Here is a 16774-nt window from a genome sequence, read left to right on the forward strand (position 1 = left end):
TTGATTGCTGTTTGTGGGATCTTGCTACTTATGCATTATTAACAAGCATTCATTGACTAGAAATTACCTTTTGACTGTGAAGTGCTTTGGGGTACAGCGAGCATAAAGGTACCTATATAAATTCCATTCTTCCTCAGCTAATTCTGCTTTGAAGGGATCAAATTTTGTAAGCAATTGCAAATCAGTATGCCAACCACTAGTTCAAAAGGTGTTTCTAAATCTGTTGTATATCTTTATTCTGTGTGCTAGACAGATTAAGAACCCTACTGAGAAGGTTGACATTACAATCAGCCAGAGAATCAATGACAATGTCAGGTTTTTCGATGTATTGCTTTGTGATAAAGTGCATCTTCCCAGTGTCAGCAAGTTAACTACTATGGACAAGTCAACACATCCTTACGGATTATTTCATCCTTTCAATTAACACCTTACTCAACCCAACTCAATTCTGTTTGTTTAAATATTTCCGAAGAGAACATTGCACAGCTCTGGTGAGGCAGACCTGATGTTGCATGTCCCCAACAATGTTCTTGTTCTGATTCAGCCTCTTCTCATTTTTGATCTGTGTTTATAGCAAAAAGTGGGTTATCGTAATGAAACTTGGGATTCAATGCCTGCATCCTTATTTGTGTAATTTCTGGGTTGGGCTGTTTGGGTTTAATGATTAAGTCCCTGACTGTGTTATATCGAAATTAAGTTGGAGGCCTTCCATGTTCCCTCTCCCAAATGGCAAAAACTACAATACTGACCAACCAGTATGCACAGGGTAAAACAACTCTCTTTCAAAATTATAACTAGTTTTGACATGGGAAATGTCAAAATTACTGGTGCATGGTAATAAGGATGTTATCGTTACAAAAATCAAAAGGGAAGTATGATGATTTTTTTTACCCTACATAGTGCACTATTAGAACACCGGATGCTTTATCACAAGCAGCTATTAAAGAGACATTTCTGATGCCTTCAATGTCCTATGGCACCCTTGCATTATTAAGTTAATATTGAGGCATTTTTAAATAATACAGGAATGTGGGCTTGGACAGGGTAAATAAGTTTGGAACAGGTATTGGTCAAGTAGAATACTATGTAATTGTTAACTATAACCATTTTATTATCTAGGCATAGAGAGCAGTTAAAATAATGGTGCAATTATATGTAAAAGCTTTGCAGTGGAAGTGCTGATGTAGCACTCACTGCTATTGAAAAAATTTTCTCCTCTTCCAAACCAACCTTAGCATCTGGCTGCATGTGAAATAAGTGTTGTGCAGTGTTCTGAACTTTTGAAATTCAAATAGCATACATTAAAGTGTCTTCTTTCTCTCAGCATATTTCAGTCAGCCTTATGAACTGTCAAGTTCTCTTTAATATGTTTTTACATCGAAAAAGGTAAACTTGTGGACTTCGCTGTCATGATGTAATCAATCACTATAATGGATTAAGTGCATCTTTCATTACCTGCACTGTGCAACTCAATATCTATGGGACACCTGTAAAACCCGCAAAAGATTAAAAAAGGTTGATAATTGCATAAATAAAAGGACACAGTTGGATCAAAAGATAATTTGTATTAGAAACTGCAGTTAAGCAGATGAATAGCAAAATATTTGGATTGAATCAATTAGATGGAAATCTCTTGAGTGTCAGGAGTCTTGTGGTGCAGTGGGTAGTGTCCCTGCCTTTGAGCCAAAAGGTCCAGGTTCAAGTCCCACTCTAGAATTTGACGACCAAGGAAGGTGCATTCATGATGTGGCCAAACAAGTTGAGTATCAATCTGCAAATTCTTCCAATGCACACCAGTAGCAGGTAGTAAGAGTGGGAGAGATTCCTGGTCAGCCATATGATGGATGGAAAGAAAATTGGAGCCACTACCTTCAGTATTCATAGCTCCAGACTACAACATGCATGTAAAAGTGCCACAGCAACTCAGACTGAGTGTACTGTACCACACCTCTTGGACCTGAGCATCACCTTTTACCAAAATGTCATTTGCATACTCTTCCGTAAAGAAACAAGATATGTCCCCATGCCAGTCATTCCTCAGTTACAGGTGAAAGCGAAAAGTGGCCAGAGAACAAGAGGCACCTGGTGGACTGCCTGTTGTACCTCAGTTAAGAGGAAAGCAGAAGACAGACTCCCAGGTCCATGCCATTTGGCATCCACTCTCCAACAGTAATGCCTAAGTGGACCTGAAGGTGTGCCAAGTGGCTGCTAAATACTTTTCCTCAATAACATTTATTTCCTATTGGTGATTGGGAATTTACCACATGGAAAATTACAGATGTAATCCTAACACTCTTGTCATATCAATTCTATGCTTTCTTCCCTTTTTTTAAGATAAAGTATTTTCAAATATAGTGTTTAAAAAAATAAAATCAGAGGTTGGTGCAGTTATGTTACAGGACCAACACAAAGAAGGAGCCCTGATCACAGCAGCTCCCTTGCCATCTCAAAAGCAAAAAAATACCCTGAAAACATCTGGATGTTAATCTATATTCTTAAAAAGAAATGAAACCTTTTGTTTCATCTCCGGGTCTAGTGGCAAAAAAAAATTAAATTAATCCTAACACAGTTGCTTAAATTGTTACAAGAGTAATTACGTAAATGTAACCTAACAGTCAAATTCATGTTTTTATATCTAGCTTCATGATTCTGATTTCATTGTCTGTTTGGCTGTTTTGGCGACTGTAAGTTAACAAGGTATCATGTGATTGTGGAGAAATGCTGCAGTGATGTATAACCCTCCCTGAAATTAATTGTGTGTGTGTGTGTTGCTTCCTTATTAGTTCAATGTGAATCAAATTTGTTTACAAGATATCTGGTTATGTCATCAAAATGCTGAGCAGTTCAAAAAAACAAAGGCAGTTTTTCTCATATGGTGCCATCTACCATTTTCAATGCAGGTGAGGCCTTTCTACTGATGGGAAAATATAAGCTAGTCAAATCCTCCAAGTAAAACTCTTATGTATGTACAGTCTTGTGCTTAAATGCTTGGACAACATAAAATAAATGGATATAGTTAATCTGTTAAATTGCAATTTGTACAAATCTGGCCTGGGCTTTCCAGCCTGGAATCATCTGTTTCCTGGCAGATCCACGGTGAACAAAGCTAGAAACGTACTTGCTGGCCATCTCTGGCACATCTCTGTCCCCCTCCCAAGATCCATTTGGGAATATTGGTGAAGTTAAATGTACCTACTGTTATGAATAATATACAATTTTAAGTTGAATTAATATATGTATTTGTGTGTTAAGAAATGTAAAAATGGTTTCAGTTTCATTTAGGTTTTGCTTATGAACCTTGGGTGACTGGGAGTCTGGATAGACTTTTGACTAAAAGGTTTCATGTTTTTTAGGTTTGTTTATTTGTATACAACTTTAATGAGGTCTTACAACCCCTAATGTTAAAGAGATGGGTTCAAAAGGGTTGAAAGTTCAGTGATCCTGAAAAAGAAAGTAGAAAAGCTTTACTGTTGCCTAACGACAGTGATCCAGTGACAGAGGCACAGAAAAGACAGGAGTTGAGAGAGGGGGGTGTTCAAAATGTGTGTCAGAGAGAGAAGACAGGGATTTTAAGGTGTCCGAGAATAAAAACTGCAAGGCCAGTGGGACAGTAGTCAACTGAATAATCAACTACAGGACTCAGTAAAGCGATCAGTTTAGCAGAGATGCTACTGGAAAACTAAGTTTAGGGAACTCATTTATTTGCTCTGCAGTTGAAGAAACAGTGAGTTTAGAGAATGGTTTTTGGGTGTCTCGAGGAGAGATACGAGTTGGGTGAGAAGCATCAAGTGAATGCTCAGGAATTCACCAGAAGAAAACCATTTGCAACTGTGCCAGTCCCAAGCAAGAAGCCTTTGTATCAAGCTAGTGGTAGCTCTTCACTGGTTTATGTATCTGTAGAGATATTACTGGCGTAGGAATTTGAATCTTCTTGTGTCTGTAGTGACATCTTTCCAACATTTTTGTCTGGTATAATATAGTTCACTTTTCTTGTTTTAATAAATGTTTTATTCTTTGCATTAAAAGTTCATCAGCAGACTCCTGCGAATTTTTTCAGCAACTTTCCTCCACAGTTTCTTAAAAAAAGTTCAAATCTATCAAGCCAGGTTTCACTCTGGGATCGGACTTGCTCAGTATTAACAGCAGCTGGGATTATAACACCGCCCAAATTGTGAGTGAGAACTTGCAAATCTCAAACTAATGAGGAAAACACAACCTCCCGTGATCAGGTATTGGTCATAGGGGCCTCAGGCCTAATGGAGAAGAGGTGTCTGGCCAAAGATCCCACCTAAGAGAAGGTTTAAAAATATATCCACAGGCAGCGGGCTGGCTGCCTTTTTCCTGCTGCAGTAAGTTCCAAGGCTTCTCAGAACACATTTCTACCTCTAACTGGCTGCCAGATCACTTGGGTTAATGGCCATGGGCTGGAAACATAGCTGCGGTTGAGCGTGCAGCTTGGGCAGTGCAGGATTCCTGCATTGCTGAAGATTAACCCGAATTGGTTGAAGGGGCGAGAACCATCTTGACCTTCAATAAAAAATAATCAAAATACTAAAAGTATTTTAAACAAAATAACATTTATTAAATTAATAACTATTACTCCAACAAAATGCCACCAAGTGCTCCAGACCTTACCCCGCTGCACCACCCCTGGGTCGTTTTATTCACCCGCTACCGCACTTAGTGCAAATCTGGGAAAACTCTGCCCATTGTGTCAGCACCATTATAGGTCAATCCGGATGACTCTGAAATGTTTGTCTATGAGACAACGAATGGGCAGAAAGTTTGGAGATATATGAGGAATAGACAAGATATGAAGATAAGAAACATGCTGCAAATAAACGTTCATTATCAAAAAAAATGTTGTAAATATTCACTAAAAGTACTGGAAACGCTTCTGTTAACAGGACTGATCAGACAGACAAACAAAACCAGAAAAAAACTGCAAACACTCAGCAGGTCAGGAGCACAATTGCTGCTGTCTTCTGATTGGCTTTTCAATTATGCATCTATTCCAATGCATTTAAATACTCACAAATCCAACCAAGTAAAATAGCACATTGCAAAACATGAGCTAATGGAAACCAAAAACATATTTGTAGAACAAAGAGGAATTTCTACCCAACAGCAGATTTTTTTTGGGGGGGGTGGGGGGAGGCGCAGAGGGTGATAGGGGGTGGGCAACAGCCTATTGTCAATTTGGCACATCCTCTGGATGGTTTAGCTGAAACCGAAACTGAATTGAGAGTGAGGATTTTATTTCAGAACAGTAATAAAAAACAAGGAATCAAATGACTTTGGTGTAAATGGGAATGTGACAACGAGCTCAAGAGAAATCTCAGGTGCCACAGCTAAGAAGAAAAAGAACAAGAATAGTAAGGACATTTTAACATGGGTCTGTCACTACAGGATAGACTGACATTTTGCTTTGACACAAATTGTTGAGAGATTCTTTCTAATGGAGAAAAGTAGCACCTGCTTCTAAGAACTGTGTAATGTATTCATCTGGGGCTAGGGGCTTTGTGAAGCATATTCCATTGACCTCTTGAACACACACATTAATATGTGGAGCATTAATTTGTGCCAGTGCAAACCAAAATGCAGTAAATGTATTCAAATTACTTGCTGAATCAATTGCCAAAACAACCAATTAAATGTTCTTGTAAAAGAAGTAGCCGATTCCCCATGGATACATTGGAAACATAAAAGAACACAGAAGCTAAAATCTCTCTCAATATGAAGAAAAATAATTTAATGAGCTGAACAAAGTGTGATTAATTGTTCAGAAATGTTATTCCCAAAGTTAATTTCACTAACTAATGACACAGCTTCACTCTGCTGCACTAGCTCTCGTCAGTCACAAGCACCAGTAAGTTGTAGAGTAAGGGTTAGTCATTTTTCAAATCAAATTGATAGTCAACAATGTGACCATTACCAAAGGAATATAAAACTATCTTGCACTGATTTCTGTGCTGTAATGATAAACTTTTAAAAAGCAGATATTGTGATTAGCTGAAGATTTAAATATTGCATGTTAGGTAACTAGGAACCTTTATGTTTTGAACTTTGTTCTGGACTTAATGCAATTTACCATTGTACAGATCAATCAGTAGGATTTGTTCTTTTTAAAAAGGTCACTAAATAAGTTAATTTTAATTTCTTTTAAATCCATTGTTTAAATAAATGTTTAAATAAATTGTATGAGCTGAATAAATGGTAATAATTACATCTTAACTTAAAACAGCCATTTCTGAATTAGTGTTGATGTGAATTTGTCCTTGGTACTTGATACAATTGCAACATCATTGTCATCACTGTTGTCAGACTCCAGGAAAGTATGAGTAGTCCAATGTTTATACCCCTGTCATTCATTAGTGAAATTAACTTGGAGAATAAAATTTATAAACAATTAATCACAATGTATTCAGCTGATTAAATTATCTTTCTTAATTTTTAGCTTCTATGCTTCATGGGGAATAGGTTACTTTTCCTGTGAGAATATGTAATTGTATTTTTTTTAATGATCATTTGGATGAAATCAATTTAGTAACTCAAAACTTTCCGCTGCACAATATATGGCTGGATTCAAAATTAAACTTTGAAAATTGTAATTTATTAAGACAGAGAATTAAGAAGTAAGATCTTGTTAAATAAAAACTGGGGTGCAATACCTAGCTTTGAAGAGCTGAAACAAAATTCTTATTTTTAAATAATCTATACTACCTTAATTTACTGAGAATGTTGCAATTGTTTCATCATTTAAGGAAAGTTAATATTTTAAAACTTTTCTGGCATCAACATATGCATTTTCCAATTAAACATAAATTAGAAATTAATTAAAAGACTGATTACTGCCTAGTGGTGTAGTAATGACTGCATTTGGACATATTTATTTGGACGGGGAAAATAAACACTTTTGAAGCATTGATGTTACCGTCACATTCGGGGTCCTGATTAGAATATCAAAGAATCATGGCTCGCATTGTAATATAATTTGCATATGGCACTTTGATGTACTTTTCATTTTCAGCTGTGTAAAAACTAGTCGGAGTTAACAGATTAGATATTGCTTCTTTGAATTTACAAAACTCATTTGCATTCCAGGGACAATTAATACAGGAAACTAATTTCTGCCATAGTTAAATCTACTTATTAGCATGTTGAGTTATAATTATTCCCATCATTCTTGGATCCCAACATACAAGGCATTTTTTTTTTTGTATTTAGACCCATTTTCCTTCCTAAAATGAGGTCTGGGCTCTAGTGGAAATAGAGTTCTCAAACTGAGTGTGATTGAAAATGTGCTTAAAGTTTGAGGTCATTGTCCTGTGCCTTCCTTCCTCTAGAATAACATAGGCAATAGATAAATCAAGCTGACATGAAGCTCCAAATAAATTAATTTCTTAGCGTCCATTTTGTTCCCTTTGCCATGCCATATTGCATTGAGTCCACTCCAATTCCAAGTGTCAAAAGTATATTTTTTAAATTGCAGTTATTATTTCAAGATTTTTTTTCTGACTGCGAGCTGGAATTTACAAGCGCCTATTAATTGAAGAATCTCTCTCACACCAACAATCAACCTTAGGAACTTAGGAACAGGAGTAGGCTGTTTAGCCCGTTGAAGCTGTTCGGCAATTCAGTGAATGAGGGCTGATCTTTGGCCTGAACAATTAGAGTCTATGCCCTTAAAGGGACAGGCCTCACTAAACACAGCAGCACCTTAGAAATAATGTGTGCACCACAGCTTTCAAAAGCACCATACTTGAAAGAGTTACAATTTGGCATCTCAACTCAGCATTGGCAAAAAATGATGTTTTTTTAAAAAATGAGGACTCATGCGAATTTACAATATATCTGGAACCAATAATCAAAGCATTGGTCAATTGGCTTTTTTTAGTGTAACTACTGAGTTCAAACTGGCAAGTACCAAAAAATGACCAAATTGCTTTAAAAAAGTTAGTTGGGGATTGATAAAAGCTTAACAATAAATTAATACAAGTTCATTGAGAATTATATAATTATATTATTACTCAGAGTTACCTGCACAATGCTACAAATCCCTGGGAAATATAATCTTGGGAAAGCTATTGGTGGGGAGCCAAGGACTCAATTTTCAGTCCTTAGCTTCCATCTTATAATCTTTATCATGACCTTTATTGGCCTTTACGGCACATGTACATCCTGGAATCATATGGCTCTTGCATGCATGCATTTTAACTTTTTTTAGTTAGTTATTAGACATATAATTCACTATATGTTTTCACATGCAATTTTTGGCCAAACATAAAATTTCATCTTATCAGGAATGGGCAATTTATATCTGTAAAAAACAACTTTAGCTCAGTATACTTGTAGAAAATGCATATATTTCTTTTGGCTCTAATTTTGGCACAAACCTGCATGCACAGTGTCATAAATAGTCCAAGAAATTGCATTCTGCTGGATAAGATTGTTTTATCTAAGACTCATTGAGAACCTGAATTAATTATTTTTTCTCTTTGTCGTATTTCTGTATTTGTTATTTAAAAACTATGGGTATGCAAATTCACGCACACTTTGTATCGGGTCTAACCAAGGAGTTTTATAATGGTGCGTCACGCAATGAGCTTGGGCATAGCAAAATCTAACATTTGACTGGTATACTGGCAATTTCAGAGAGGGTACACAATTAGAATTTTTTTCAAATTTATTCCTTCATGGGATGTGAGCATTGCTGGCTAGGTCAGCATTTATTGCCCATCCCTAATTGCCCTTGAAAAAACTGATAATGAGCCACCTTCTTGAACTGCTGCAGGCCACGTGCTGTAAGTACACCCACATTGTTATTAGGAAGGGAGTGGATTTTGACCCTGCATTAGTGAAGGAGTGGTGATACAGTTCCAAGTCAGGATGGTGTGTAACTTGGAGGAGAACTTGCAGGTGGTGGTGTTCTCATGTGTCTGCTGCCCTCGTCCTTCGAGGTGGTAGAGGTCATGGGTTTGGAAGGTGCTATTGAAGGAGCTTTGGTGAGTTGCTGCAGTGCATCTTGTATATGGTACACACTGCTGATACTGTGTTGTTTGTTGAGGTAGTGAATGTTTAAGGTGGTGGATGGGGTGCCAATCAAGCGGGCTGCTTTGTCCTGAATGATGTCGAGCTTCTCGAGTGTTGTTGGAGTTGCACTCATACAGGCAAGTGAAGAATATGCCATCACAGTCCTGACTTGTGCCTTGTAGATGGTGGACAGGCTTTGGGGAGTCAGGAGGTGAGTTACTCTTCACAGAATTCCCAGTCACTAACCTGCTCTTATAGCCACAGCATTTATATGACTTGTCCAATTCAGTTTCTGGTCAATGGTAACCCCCAAGATGATGACAGTGGAGGATTCAGCAATGGTAATGCCATTTGAATGTCAAGGGAAGATGGTTAAATTTTGAAAATGCAACATTTGTCACATTTATAATAAAAAGGTAATGATTAGCTTGTTTTGGCTTAAACACATTAGAATCAATTGAAATTCTGAGTAATTATCATTTTAGAAACTCATCTGTCCTGTACAGCGATGATTAGCAGTTTTGTAAAATATGCAATTTGTTCACAGCATAAAAGGTGTCCACACTCATTATAATTAAGCAAACAGCATGTCATTACAAAACTGATATCAGTTAAACAAATCAGCAAAACTAAAACAGCATTTTCAAAACTGGAAGGGGTGACATGCTGGCAAGTGCCTTGCTGTACAATTTCACAATTCGTAATGTCCTTGGAGTTGTGAACTGCAGATATACTAAAAACCACTACAGGGAAAGGAACTCTGATCTGATGTACAGGAACTCATACATAATCCATCCTATTCACACTTTAAGTTATTAAAATATATAATTTTGTTGGTAATGTTTATGATTGAGAACCTTTTGAATGCTATAGGCCATGTGCTTAATTCTAGAAAGTGGGCATCCAATGAGAGAAAGACAAATAGTGGTACATCTATGAAGATGTTAACATAAAACCCAGGTATCTTTATTGTTAGGAACATGGGAACAGGAACAGGCCATTCATTCCCTCAAGGCTGTTCTGCCATTCAGTTAGAACATGTCTGATCCATAGCTTGACTGCATTCACCTGACTTGTCCCCACATCCCTTAATATTCATGCCCCCAAAAAATTCATCAATCTCAATTGACACTTTCAAATGACCTACCCTCTTGTTAACTAGGCACAATCCTCCTCCTAGGAAGGAGTCTAACACTGATGGAAACAATGCCCTGGTGGTTGTTCAAAGTAGTAGGAAACAGTCATTACTCTGTTCAGAACATGGATGGATTTCTTTTAGGTGTGGATGCACACATATTCCAGAAAGATGTAGAGAGGGTGGGGGTGAATACAATCTGAAGAGTGATTTCAGAATCAGGAAAATGAATACTGGACACATTTATTTTGTAACTGGTGAATCCATGGGTAAAATTGAATTAGGAAATGGAAGCCATTGCAAACATTGTTGTACAGAAGATTACCAATACCGGCTTCACAGAATCTCAGAATTGTTATGGTGCAGAAGGAGGCCATTCAGCCTATCGTGTGTGTGTATATAACCTCCAAAAAACTCCCAGCAAGTTTGTTAGACAGGATTTTCCTTTAACAAATCCATGCCGACTCTTCCGAATCAATCCACATTTTTCCATGTGACTATTAACTTTATCCTGAATAGTTGTTTCTTGAAGTTTCCCTATCACCGAAGTTAAACTGACTGGTCTGCAGATTTTTACAATTTTTTTTGAACAAGGGCGTAACGTTTGCAATTCTCCAGTCCTCTAGCACCTCCCCTGAATCCAGGGAATATTGAAAGATTATTGCCAGTGCCTCAGCAATTTTCACTCACTTCCTTCAATATTCTTGGACGCATCTCATCCGGTCCTGGTGCCTTATCAACTTTAAGTACTGACAGCTTATCCAATACCTCCTCCTTATCAATTTTAAACCCTTCTAGTGATAGTTTCCTTCTCTGCCACCATGGTCTGGGCAGCATCTGCCTCGTAGGTAAAGACAGATGCAAAGCATTCATTTAACACCTCAGCCATGCCTCTTGCCTCCATGTGTAAATCCCCTTTTTGGTTTTTAATTGCCCCACTCCTCCTTTTACCACCCTTTTACTATTGATGTGCTTATAGAATATTTTGGGATTTCCTTTTATGTTTTCTCACAATCCCTCTTTGATTCTCGTGTTTTTTTTTTCACATCCTTTCTGAACCTTCCATATTCAGCTTGGTTCTCAATTGTATTTACTACCCAACACCTGTCGTAATCACACCTTTTCTTCTTTAACTTAATTTCCATCTCCTTTGTCATCCAGGGAGCTCTGGATTTGTTTGCCTTACCCTTCCCTTTTGAGGGAACATACCTTGATTGTGCCCAAACCATCTCCTCTTTGAAGGTAGCCCATTGTTTAGCTACTGTTTTCCCCACAACCTTTGGTTCCAGTCTATCCAGCCCAGCTCCGTTCTTGCCCCATTGAAGTCCGCTCTCTGCCAGTTGATTATTCTTACTCTGGATTGACCAATGTCATTTTCCACATCATCCTAAACCTTATGATATAATGATCGCTGTCTCCTAAATGTTCTCCCACTGTCTCTTGATCTACTTGGCCCACCTCATTCCCAAGAACCAGGTCTAGCAGTGCCTCCTTTCTTGTTGGACTGGACACATACTGCTGTAGGAAATTCTCCTGAGCACAATCTAGAGACGCTTGTCCCTCACTGCCCCTTACACCACCACTATCCCAGTCTACATAACAGGGGACTTAAATTCCCCCATTATAACTACTCTATGATGTCTACACTTCTCTGTAATTTCCTTGCAGAAAATGCCACCCCCTCCTCCTTTTTTCCCTTTCCTATCTTTTCTGAACACCTTGTAACCAGGAATGTTTAACACCCGGATCTGCCTTTCCTTAAGCCAGGTCTCCGTTATTGCCACAACATCATAATCCCACAAGGCAATTTGTGCCTGTAACTCCCCAATTTTATTAACTATACTCCGTGCATTCACACACATGCAGTGTAACCCTGATTTAGACTTCATTACTTGTTTCCTTACTCTGAGTCCATCTATTAATTTACTATTCTTTATTTTAGTGCTATCTGCCTCTCCCAGCATTCCGTGCACCCTGGTATTACTTTCTAATATTCTCCCCTGGTACCCACACCCCTGCTGAGTTAGTTTAAACCCTCCCCAATAGCATTAGCAAAATGCCCTGCAAGGATCTCAGTCCTGGCTCCGTTTATGAATAGTGTGCACAACACAATATGAGACCCAGAAGTGGATAGAAAATCATTTGAAATAGAATTTTATACTAGACTTGGAGTGTGGATATTTCAGCAAAGAGTTTCAGTGGCTCAAGTGGCCTTTTATGGCCCCTTGCTTTTCTTAAGTTCATAGACCGTGCTTATAGATAACACTTCTCATTCAGCGCGATGTGACAAGGAAATTTACTAATAAAATAAAAACAGAATACTGCAGATGCTGGAAATCTGAAATAAAAACAGAAAATACTGAAAAAACTCAGCAGGTCTGGCAGTATCTGTGGAGAGAAACAGTTAACGTTTTGAGTCCATTTGTCTCTTATTCTTATTCAATTTAGTGTTAAATTTGTATACTTGTGGGCAATTTCTGTTTCATTGCATAAAATGGGGAATCACTTAGAAATAAAATTAACTTTATATATCATGTCGTAATTTAGACAATGTTAGCTGACCTATAAAAGTGCATTACAAGCTGTTTTTGTATCCATGTTGGATACCCTCTGGGTACTTCTTCCAAATGACCATTCTTTCTGTCGCAGGTCAGATAACAACAATAATTTGAATTTATATAGTGCCTTTAACATTGTAAAAGTTCCCAGGATGCTTCACAGTAGCATTATCAGACAAGTAGATATTAGGACAGATGGCCAAAAGCTTGGTCAAAGTAGTAGATTTTAAGGACCATCTTAAAGAAGGGAAAGGAGGGAATTCCAGAACTCAGAGCTTAGGGCTTAGGCAGCTGAAGAAAAAGTTCCCAATTGTGGAGTGAATAAAATCCAGGGTATGCAAGAGGCCAGAATGGGAGCAGTTCAGAGATCTTGGAGAACTGTAGGGCTGAAAAAGATTACAGATATAGAAAAGGCTGAAACCATGAGGGATTTAAAACCATGAATGAGAAGTCAATGTAGGTCAGCAAGCAAAGGGATGATGGGTGAACAGGACATGATGCGAGTTAGGATCCCGACAACAAGGTTTTGGATGAACTCAAGCTTATGGAGAGTGGAAGACAGCCAGGAGAGCAATGGAATTGTTAAGTGTGGAGGTAAACAAAAGCATGAAAGCAGATGAGCTGAAGCATGTGATGTTATGGAGGTAGAAGGAGGTGGTATTGGTGAAGGGGCAAGTTCAATTCTGGGTTAAATAAAACACCAAGGTTGTGAATGGTCTAGTTCAGTCTCAGGCAGTTGCCAGGGAGCAGCATGGAGTTGGCAAGCTAGGGAATGGAGTTTATGGTGGGGTCAGAGACGATGGCTTCAGACTTCCCAAAATGTAATTGGATGAAATTTCTGCCCATCCAGTTTGGATATCAGGCAAGCGGTGGGACAGACCAAAGACAGTGGAGGGTTGAGAGAGGTGGTGGTGAAGTGGAGCTGGGTGTTGTCAGTATACATGTGACACTTATGTTGTATTTTCAGATGATGTTGCTGATGTGTAAATGAGAAACAGAGGACAGCCAAGGATTTGTCCAGTGTACGCACAGGAGGAAAGACTGTTGCAGGTGGATTCTCTCACTATGACAGGATAGATAAGAATAGAACTAGGCAAGTGCAGTTCCACCCAGCTGGACAACAGTGGAGAGGCGTTGGAAGAGGATAGTGTGGCCAACTATGTCAAAAGCTGCGGATGAGGAGGAATAGTTTATCATGGTCACAGAAACACAGGATGTCATTTGTGACTTTGATCAGGGCTATCTTAGTGCTGTGGCTGGGGCAGAAATCTGATTGGAGTGATTCAAATATGGAATTGTGGACAACATGGAAATAGACCTGAGAGGCAGCGTGTTCAAGGACTTTGGAGATGAAAAGGGAGGTTGGAAAATGCTGTCAGGGTATTGAGATTGATGCAACATCCCTGCACATGCAGTTTCAAATAGGTAACATCAGATACCCTGACTACCTCTAGCCCAGAGATGCTAAAGCTATCAGTGCTTTAACAGTGCTCCAAATGTCGTGGGCAGCTGACTTGGCAAAGATCTACAATTGAAATTGGGGATTTTGTTCGGTGAGGCTTAATAGTGCACATTTGCCCACTAGGCCATGATAGAAAGTCAACCTAGATTCCTGCTTGCACAGGAGAAAAATATAATTCATACACAGCTGCAATGATGCAACAATAATGAACTCAAAAGGAGGATGGGATAATTTAAACTATACATACCACATTAATTTGTTTTTAATCAACTCTACAAGTACTAATAATGGCTGAAAACCAATAAAAGTTATACAGATTTTTTTTTTAAACATTAAAAAAAACCTGGTCTCTGTTGAGGTAACACATTTCTGAGCACTCATTAAAATGCTGTCAACTTCCACAACATTTAATCACAAAGGTTATATGCAGGAGTATTAGAGCTGATTAAAGCACAAGGCAATAGAATGCTCATTCCCTGCATGCTCGTTTGTGAAATAATCTGCTGCAGGATATAAGGAAGGAATTAATGAAAGTTGGTTAAAATCTGGCAGAGCATTTTAAGATATTGCTCAGAGACAGGTTTTATGTAATAGAAATTATAATAAAACATCTCATGGTCAGCCCTCAATATTTAAGTGATGAACCTGTGTACTGTTCTGCAATTAGGTAATCCTGGTTCTTTTATAGTTTTAAAATGTGTTTAAATAAAAAAAAGGTCCAGTTTTCATTGATGTGTGTCAAGGAGGAAGAATGTGGCAATTATATGCAATGATAATGCAATTTATGCAAATTTCTGGTAAGGGGCAATAAGTAATGAGTTTGAAAGAAGCTAGTTAAAGTATTATCTTCAATTTGTTTTAGCCATTTGAGAAGTCTTAAAAAATGCTTCTTCAAGCATGAGGTTATTTGATTATCTCATGGTGTGGTTGCTTTGAGGCCTCAAACTGACGACAGAGATGTGAATCCTGTTCACATGGCACTCGTGGGTGGAAGTAGTACCACTAAAATCTCTCATTAGGCATTGCTTCTGCAGGCACACTCACTGCATTAAAACTTCAGCTCTAAACAGTAAAATCAACAACTGTAAACCTGATATGGACAAACATAGCTTGTACTTATACATACTATTGCAGGCATAAATTGCCCATGCTGTAAGGCCATTCTTGTTGCACACCAGTGGGAGTATAGGTAAAAATTTCATCTGCCTCAACTTTCTGAATGTACCACAATTCCACTCTTAAATACACATCTGTAAATTTAAAAAGTACATTTAAAATGGAATTATAAAAAGTTAGAGGAGCTGTATCTTTTAATTTTGACATTAAAACATTTTTTAAATGAAAAACCTAGCTGAAATACAAGCATTTTCCAGCAGTTCACTTTTTCCTGACCAACTTTGTGATTACAAATTGACAGTATAGTGTACTGTGAGATAGTATTGTGGAATAAGGTAACAAAGGAAGGATTTGCAGGACTATGAGGAAAAAGCAGGGGAATGAGATTAACCTGATACTGTATCTCTGTCAAAGAGCCACACAGGCACGATGGGCTGAATGGCCTCCATCTGGGATGCATGATTCTATGAATTGAGTTCTGAACAATGTTCCTGACAGGTTTCAAAGGATAAAAGATCAATGAAAGTACAATAAACAATATTTCTCAACATCAATTGTCCAGGTATGGAGCATGAAGTAATTTCTAAGCTATTTCAACTGCTTGATATACTCCCACAAAACATATTGCCTTGAAAATGAAGCGGAAGAAAACCAATTAATCACATAGGGTGCCACAGTCCTCATCTGGTTAGAAGTTTGATCAAATGAGAACAAACCATATGGGGGCCATTTTTTAGTGTCTCTAAGCATTCACCTACAATATCTAGATTATGTATCAAAATACTGACTTTATAAGTATGATGAATGTAAATATCAGTGAGGCCAACTCCTATGTATGCACATGTTTTTTGTATGCAACATACAGACATACCTCTCTAGCCTCTCTTTACACAGGTATAATTTGAGAGCTTTGAGTGCATATATTCATAAAGTGTGGTCATAAAAGAGGATGTTCCAGTAACTCAGAATTATAGTTTGATAAGCCCCATAAACACCTGTAAGGTCTCCATAGCAGTTTACTGATGAACCTGAAAACTTCAGGAAAAGCAGATTACTCTAAGAGAGCAAATTAAGCGAAGTTCAGTGAAATGTGAGCTTGACTGAAGGAAGTTGCAAGGCCAAAGTTGTACTTTTAGTTAGAAAAAAAATTACAAAAACTATTCAACTTTCCAGCTATACTGTTCACTTACCTATACTTCTTCATTAATTTTGTACAAAATTCTTGCTTAAATGCAAATTTTATTGGTCCCTTCAACTAGAATAATGGCACGGAGCTCAGCAAATTGTGGCCTCCTCTTTTCCAGAGTGAAGCTTTCAATGGTTTAGAAAAGGTATGCACTCTCTGAACATTTAAATCAACTCTGGTAAGTTTACAAAGTGTTCAGCAGGCCCTATAGGCTCTCCTAAGACTTAGGAGAAACAAGGTTTGACACTGTTCTGGTGTTTAACTGCCTGTAACTTGTAAAGGAA

The sequence above is a fragment of the Cetorhinus maximus genome, chromosome 12 (assembly GCF_964194155.1).
Source record: "Cetorhinus maximus chromosome 12, sCetMax3.hap1.1, whole genome shotgun sequence".
Taxonomy (NCBI): domain Eukaryota; kingdom Metazoa; phylum Chordata; class Chondrichthyes; order Lamniformes; family Cetorhinidae; genus Cetorhinus; species Cetorhinus maximus.